The sequence below is a fragment of the Etheostoma spectabile genome, chromosome 5 (genome assembly GCF_008692095.1).
Source record: "Etheostoma spectabile isolate EspeVRDwgs_2016 chromosome 5, UIUC_Espe_1.0, whole genome shotgun sequence".
NCBI lineage: Eukaryota > Metazoa > Chordata > Actinopteri > Perciformes > Percidae > Etheostoma > Etheostoma spectabile.
Window position 1 is genome coordinate 28,369,562 of NC_045737.1, and position 8,419 is coordinate 28,377,980.

Below are 8,419 nucleotides of genomic sequence, written 5' to 3' on the forward strand. Positions count from 1 at the left end.
GATATCCCATCCCCCCTTACAAGGCTTTGTTTTTTTAAAACTAGGGAAGAGAAGTGTTGGGTTTTGGATTCCCAAACCCAAAACTATGAGACCTTAAGAGCAGATTCGATTGTATGTATATACATAAGTGTTAAAAAAGTACAACTTTCTTTTTGCACTAAGACAAAATTAAAAAGTCAAATAAAAGGTAAAAGAATAACACCTTGGGTGGTAACCCTCCACCAAAAATCAACCACAGTTTCCGTTTGTTTACATCCCGTCTTCTAACTCATTTTAAAAAAATACAAATAAAAAATTAACATAGTAAATAAAGATTAATATTAAAATTAGTAAGGGAAGTGGGTATGTTTATTAAAATTTTCAATAAACAAAAAAACAAAAAAGTTTTTTGTGGTTCACTCGCCCTTTTGGCGGCTGCGGCCTTAAAAGGGCTCCTTTCCCCTCTCTTTTTTTCTCCCCCCTCTCTTTTTTCTTCCTTTCTGTCTTTCTTGTTTTCCACTTAACCCTTCACGTGAAAATATGGCCGCCTCACACTAACACACACAATGAGGAAAAACACACACTCACACACTCATAACCTTCAGCATCTTTTCAAACAAAATGTCCTGAAATCTGAAATCCAATATCCATCTCAAATTCAATGTTTTGTCAGCTTTTTTTTCTTATCGCCCGGCTCATGCATCTCTCTCAACTTTCTCTTTGTCTCGCTCCAGTCTAATTTCTTTAGGAGTACCTGAAAATGCCTGTAATTTCCACATCCTGTTTTGACAACTGCCCCCCCCCCACCCGCGCATGGTTTTCCTTTCCCCTCTCATATTCACTTTCTTATTTCTTTTGATTCTTTGCTCATTCTACATGCCCTCCCTTCTCTCTCATTCCCTCTGCCAGTCGTACTGTTTACTGAGGAAGGCTTCAGAGGAGGCAGAAAAGAAGCTGCTGTTTTTCTTCTCCACCCTTTGTTCTGTTTTTATTTTCTTACTTTTTTTTCTTCTCCTCCCTCGCGTGTCTGTGAGCTTTCTTCTTAATATCCAATTCAGTTTTTTCTCCGCCACTCTCGTCGCAGTGAATGCTGAATGAAGACACTTGACTCAGATGAAGGTCACATTGGGCTAAAGGAGAAAAGGAGAAGAAGAAGAAGGAATGAGTGGTGGGGGTGGATGTTTGTGTGTGTGTGTGTGTGTTTTGTGTGTGTGTGTGTGTGTGTGTTTGCGCGCATGTAGGGCCATGTGAGATTGGCAAGGCTGCTTTAATAATTTTAATGTCTCTCAGAGAAGACCTGGCAGTCCAGTTTTCACACACTCATGTTACACACACATACAAACAACTCAGATGTACACAGACAGTTGGGGAACTAGTGTAGCTGGCGAGCTAGCCACAAACACGCTAGCCCTCGTCAGTCACAATAGAGAGCCAAAGAAAAGACGTCACCCATTGCAGTTTAGAAGCCGGGAGTTTGCATTTTGGCTGTCACTGTTTTGGTATTTTGGGGCCAGAGGTGACCATATTTGGACAAAAGGGCGAAGCAAGGCAGGATGACGCGGCTAGGCCAGTCTTGCGTATAGTTTAAAATAGCAATGCACTATGCTAAACTATAAAGTAGGAAAGTGGCTGACTTTAGCTAAAGCAAGTCATCTGGCAGAGATTTGCGGGGACCCCCGGGTCCTGGCGCCGTTCGTGTGCACGTACGGCAACACACAGAGTTGGTAGTTACTAGCTAACACTAGTGCTGCCTAGCTACCTTTAGTTGGCAAGGGGCTCCCCAACGCTAAACAAGCCATTTTCAGGCGACCAAAAGGTTCTAATCAAAGTTGATGAAGTGAAAACACACACGGACAACTCCCAAAAACAAGTTCACAGATATTTTAATGTATACAGTGCTATGGTTAGCATTGCTAAAACTCTGTCGTGATTGACAGGTCGGTGTGTAGCCACGCCTCTAAAGCATCCCCTGCTTTTTCATCTATTTTAAATACATGGGACCATAATTTACTAAAAGAACATCATTCTGTTTTAAAGAAGACTTGAAGTAACTTTATAGACCAAGAACGGATTGTGAAAATGATGATGAAAATGGTAATAAAATGAAGTGAGAAGTAGGCTCATTTTCTCATAGCCTTACTCATCAGGCCCTTAGTTAGCTTTTTGAGGGCTAACAACTTAATAGTTGTTTAGCTTAGTAGTAGCATGAAGTAGTACATGCCAATATGTCTTAGACATAACCTAAAAAAACTAACTACAAACAAAACTAAAGTGCTGAATGATAGATGGCATTGGGTTCCAGAAGCTAGTGGAACAAAGGCTAGCCCAGACGTGACGTCATTACCTCGATTCTCTGTCCAGCAGGCTTGGTAGCTAACGTTCTGTACCATCGTCTCCTGTCTCATAACTGTCTGAACAGATTATACGATACAAAACAATATATAAGTGGATTATGCAACACAGCTAACAAGCTACAATACCTTCCTCCATTTTGGACTCGGTGTCCTCAAAGCTCAGCACTGTCAAGGCGGCTCGCTGTCAATGGCATGACTTCATGCGCCAAAAGCTGAACTTGATTTGAAGAATGTGCAGAGTTTAACTTGATTTTCTCTTTGAATTGCTGTTTGGGTCTAGATACGCACATGAAACACACTCTAAACAAAGCCACACACATCTGCACACACACCTGAACCCTTAAGGCTCACATTCATTAGATCAGACTGCAGATCACATAACTAACTGCCAAGGCTTACAGAGTTGTGTGTGTGTGTGTGTGTGTGTGTGTGTGTGTGTCATGTCAACATCAATGGCTCACTGATCATGATGAGAGCGCTGAGGGCCAAGCACATATTGTCAGTAACGTTTGGGCCAGCTAGTGTTACATGGGGAGAGCATAGGCAACACCAAAGCCTCTGACACCATCATAGTTCATTCACTGCTGTCAATAAACTAGACACTGGAAACACAGCTCCACTCGGGGCACAGATCGACTGTGACGTTCATCCGACTTTTATTGATCGAACACGACAAACTCCACAAACCTGGACTCCACTCACAAAAAAAAAGGAAATCAGGAATCTTTGGAATTCATCTCTAATTTAGACTTTTTGGCAAATGTATGTGAATGGCACAACCCCCTTGTAAATGAAAAAAAATCAAATAAATCAGTGTTTCTCCAAAATGTCAACTGAAACTGCCATCTTTGTTTCAACCCCATACTTTTTGAAATCGCTTATTTGTCCAAAGAAGTAGAAACATTTACTAACCCATGAACCTGCCATTGCAGGGAATACACTATGAATCCTCTTTTATTGGTTGCAAGAAAATGAAAAGCAGGTTATGTAAAACACTGAAACTCCATTTGATGGCAGGTCCTTCTAAAATTGAGTTAGTATAATTAAATGTGCTGGAAAATGAATTTAGACTAAATGAGGAACCTTACGGCTATGAGTAAGTCACCATATGAGCGCTAGTGTCTACATGTATGTGTGTTTACTGCTTCTGGTAGAGCGCTTAACCCTTCGTTGAGTGTCTTCACCTGGGACTGAACCGGCAGTGTGTCTGCTGAAGTTTCAACAGCAGAAAAAGAACTTTAAAGGCTGTTAGGGGAAAATATCCCTCCAAAATGAAAATACTGCTGCTACTGAGAGCACTGGCTGCGTTACCTATAGGACTGGATGAACCCACACACACACACACACACACACACACACACACACACACACACACACACACACACACAACACACAACCACACACACACACACACACACGACAATGTGACAGCACACAGCATACTGGCAACCTCTGGTGGATTTCCAAAAATAAGCGCCCAACCTCACTTTCCATGGCCACCAGGAACAAGCAGCCACTAGCCTGCAAGGCTCCACACACAGACACACACACAGCACACACAGCACAAAACGAATAGGTTCAAATACACACAGGACATACACAGACACACACACACACACACACACACACACACACACACACACACACACACCCACGACACGTTAACACACGAGGAACTAAGCACATCCAACCCATAACACACACGACAACACATACACACACACACCTCTGACGACAACACACCACACAAAACATAACACATAGTTGCGGTCCACCAGTATTGATAGACACACACATGGCCAAAAGTGGTATAAACTGGGAGATAGAGGGGTTGATTTTTTCGCCACAGGATTTCAGACAGCCTGACACACACGGGCACACTCACCACACACACACCTCCAGTGGTGGCTGAAGCCCGATGGAGATAAGAGCGCAGTGAGTGTCTGTGTGAAGCCAGCCAAGCCGCTAGATCACAATGACCTGTACCTTTAACCTGCGCAAGTAAACATGAGCTAATGCCTGCACGTACCAACTATATATAATATGTGTGTGCGTGTGTGCCTGTACAGTGTGTGGTGGATGTGTTGTGTATATACACCACGTGAGCATGGCAGAGTGTGTATCCCTGCTTGAATGTGTGTTGATGTGTTTGCCTGTGTGCTGCCATAGGAGCTTTCACTATCAGGCCTAATTCTGACAGCGTGGGCCTTAAATTGCTTCGCACCAAATCTGACATTGTCTAAGCTGACAGCACCCTGATGAGCAGAATAAAAGTGGAGTGACGATGTACCCGTCACTTCCTCCAATCTGCCTCGACAAGAGCACAACTCCGTGCTCCGTTTGATCGCTGCGCAAGACAACGCAATGGGATGCTAATGGCATGCAAAGACCCAAGCTTTGAGCGTGTGCCAAAGTGTGTGGGTCTGCTTTGTGAGAGTGTGTGTGTGGTGTGTGTGTGTGTGCCAGAAATGGCAGCTCTAATCAGTGGCAGGATTGGAAGAGGCATGTGGCAATAAAGCCCAACAAAATGCCTGCCAGTCCCTATTAGAACCGAGCACTCTCCGAAAATGTGGCTGACAACACACACATAGTACAGCATACACACACACACACACACCATCTTGGTGGACATCTGGCCAAGGTCGGAGTTAGATTTGAGCATGTAGGCCAACTGCAAACAACGTTATCACCCCACCCACACCTTCAACATCTCCACCCCTCGCACCCCTTTAAAAAAGAAAAAGCATTGAGCTGCAAAAGCCTGACTTCACAGTCTCTGTCGTCCCAAGTGATTCGGTCGTAAACTCTGACCCCTCTAAGTGCAGCCCATTACTCGCGGGTTGTGATTTACAAGCTAAAATTAGAGGTGGCCACCATTTGCCGGGGCCATTATCAGCGCCGAGGCACGACAGAGTCCATTCCGACTGAGATCCCACACGGGAGTCATCCATCCATATTCCACTGGAATCGATTATTCAGTGTGCTATAGAAATGACCGATATACAGCTGACGGGTTAGCATTTGTCTTCTTCATACTTTGTCCTGTATGTGAAATATCGTGTCTGCTCTGTGTCACTATTGCTTTTATGGAGATTTTTGAGAGATATGTGGCTTTGAAAATTAATATTGACATTTTAACAAGAGATGGCTGATGTCTCAATATTTTAAAAGTCTTTATTTGGCACCACTTTCATAAGATGTAACTTCATGAATACTAATAAAGCACTTCCTAAAGCATTATAGCTCAGGTATGAGCCTTTAATAAGAGTAAAGTTTGGGTTGCAGATTGCCTTTAATGAAGAGTTGTTTATTAGCCTTCACAGAGTCTACATCTATGCGTCAAAAAAAGAAATGGAGAGTGGTTGCACCCATTGTTAAGATGGATTGTAAACTTTCGACTGCTCAAACATTACCAGTACTGGGGGCAAATACACACTTTGGCAGCTCTGAACTTTGCAAATGCAGCTCACAGGACAGATGCTATCAAAGCTTGCGGCAATGCAGCTGGTCAGAAGCCACTGACCAAGGTTTTGGCAGTGTGAACGAGAGGGTTTTGTGTCCTATTGTCTCTGCACCGTGACAAAAAGAAAACCTCTGCATTTTGTTGGTGTCGACAGATAAAGTGATTTTGATTGTGATTTTCTTTCAGTGAAGTGGGACCTTTCTACTATTATCCACTCATTTCCTGTGTTTGCCTGCGTCGAGTGCTTTTGGCAACAGATATTGGTTTGAGCTGAGGAGCTGTGATTATTATTCTCACTGTGCCAGAACACACAGGAGGAGCCACCGCAGACTCAAAATTCTGAGTAGCACCTGGTGTGTGAGCTGAAGACACACAGGAGGGAAAATGCTCACATTTGTCAATAAATATCAACACAACATACACACTTTTAGTGCTGTATGTCACATACATTACATTACATACATACATACTCCACAAGGCTTGATCTGGTTTGAAAGTTAAAAGGGATTAAATCACCGTATGAGGGCAGAGAGTTCATTCAACTGGATGAAGTATTGTTGAGTACTTTGGTGTATGTGCATGAGCAGAGGAAAGCCTTGATGAATGGGGTGAGTGCAGGCGTCGGGAGTTCTCAATTTGTGTGTGTGTGTGTGTGTGTGTGTGTGTGTGTGTGTGTGTGTGCATGCATGAGTGCATGAGTGTGTGTGTGTGTGTGTTGTATGAGACATCTGTTTACATAAGTGGGAGGATGTGATGGTAAAGCACTGGCTAGGGCCCTGGCCTTTTCACAACAAGGCCCAGGGGTGGTGAGGAGATTTAGCCCAATATTTGTCTCATAAAGGAGTAAAGCCCAACAAATCCGTCGTGCGGAGGCGCTCTCTGATCAAACCTGCAACGCTCCATTCAGGGCTTTTACAACTTCGATCCAGATTTCGCCTTTTCTCACCAGCTCACTCTTCGTGGCTGTCAAAACGCAAGTCGACTTTTTCATCTAGTAAAACGTCAGATGATGATGTGAATGCTGAAAAAGGGCTGCTGTCAACTTCACTGTTACACTCCGATAAACGCTACCTCACCAGCACCAAACAGCAGACAAAGTTAGCAACTAGCTTTGAGAACATAGTGGAGCATTTAGCCGCTAAAGATAGAAGACCTGATAGACCACAGAGACTAAAGCAGAGCTAGAGAGACACTGAATATTGGAATATTTGTCAGAAACACAACTCCAAATGAGTGCTAATGTTGCTCAGCGTCTGCTGACATGCAAAGGAAATGCCCCGAGTAATAAAGTCATTATTTCTGCTTTAAAATATAGTTATTGAGGGCTGAGATATGGTTTCCTGAAATCCTCATTTCAGTTGTTGAGTTTAAATGAAGATTATAGCATTTGGTACTGGAAGAGGGAGATTCAAACATTTTTATCTAGTAAAGGGTGAAATTTAATATTGTCCTTGAAAAAAAAAATAATAATAATTACGTTGGTTGTAATATTGATTCTGCTTGCTTGTTTTTAAGGTAATTTATTTAGGTTTCCTCTTGCAAAGCCACACTTATAAAAAAGTACAGAAAAGTACAGTACAGCTGGGCGAACTTTGATGAATTTTCAATTAAAAATCACACAGCCATCTCTTTTTTGTTCTTTTGGCACTTTTATTGTCATTGATGCCATATCTCTGCTATCATTAAATACCTACACAAATAAATATTCTTTGCTTTGATGGTTGAGTTCCATGGCTTTCTATCCTTTATTTTCATATATGCATCCATTCAAGGTATTCGTGAAAACATGCTTTTTTTTCTTTTTGTAATTTCACAGCATTGGTCCTGAAATGTTATGTGATTGAACTCTCCAATGAAGACTAACTGCTGGGACTCAGTGTCTGAACCCTATAGGGGGGTTAGCAGCATTTCAGGACTTGCGTGGGTCCAATGGACAACAGCGCCTGCCAGAGAAGTAAACCAACAGCCGTTCTCTGCATATTCTGTGCTGATGGACTCCTTCAAGGTCAATGTGAGAGAGAATGATTTTTCTTTTTCTCCTTCTGTGGAATAACCAGCGGCAGGGATATACTGTTTCATTAGCTTTCCTCTCACTGCCACTGCCGCCTGTCCAACAAAATGTAACTGGCTGACTGAGGGTCGGTGCCGCAGCTGAAATAGCAAACAGCCAGGGATTCCTACATGGGTGGAGGAGTATTGACAGAGAGGACGTTTGAAGAGTAATACATGTGAGCATGGATCAATTCATGTATCTACTCCTGTGAGAGTGTGTGAGTAAGTGTGTTCATTTCCACTGGATGTTATGTGTTTGTCAAGCTTAATTTGTGCACGTGTGCATTCTTGCATCTGCCCCTGCACTTTATGTGTGTGTGTATCTGTGTGTGTAGGTGACAGTAACAGCATGAGCTCCATGCATTATCTCATTACATGGCTCTCAAAGGCTGCAGGAGCACCCTGTCCCTAATGGCCTCTGTGTTGATCACGGGGAGGCAGACAGAGGGCAAAAGGATGACCCCCCCTCCCTCTCCATGGTAACTGCCAGGACCCCTGGGGGTCCATTGCTTGGCTGGCTGTCCCACTCAGGCTTCAGCTCCAGCCTTGGGGGACCGCTACAAAGGGAACT

The 8,419-nt window shown here is 43.2% G+C and overlaps 1 long non-coding RNA gene across 1 annotated transcript in view; it reads right to left on the reverse strand.

Moving 5' to 3' along the window:
• The window catches only part of LOC116689408 (uncharacterized), a 70,074-nt gene that overhangs the window by 37,534 nt on the left and 24,121 nt on the right, over positions 1 to 8,419 (reverse strand). Inside the window, exon 2 of the long non-coding RNA XR_004331981.1 lies at positions 980 to 1,109. This is a non-coding gene — a long non-coding RNA (uncharacterized LOC116689408). The remainder of the gene's footprint in view (positions 1 to 979; positions 1,110 to 8,419) is intronic.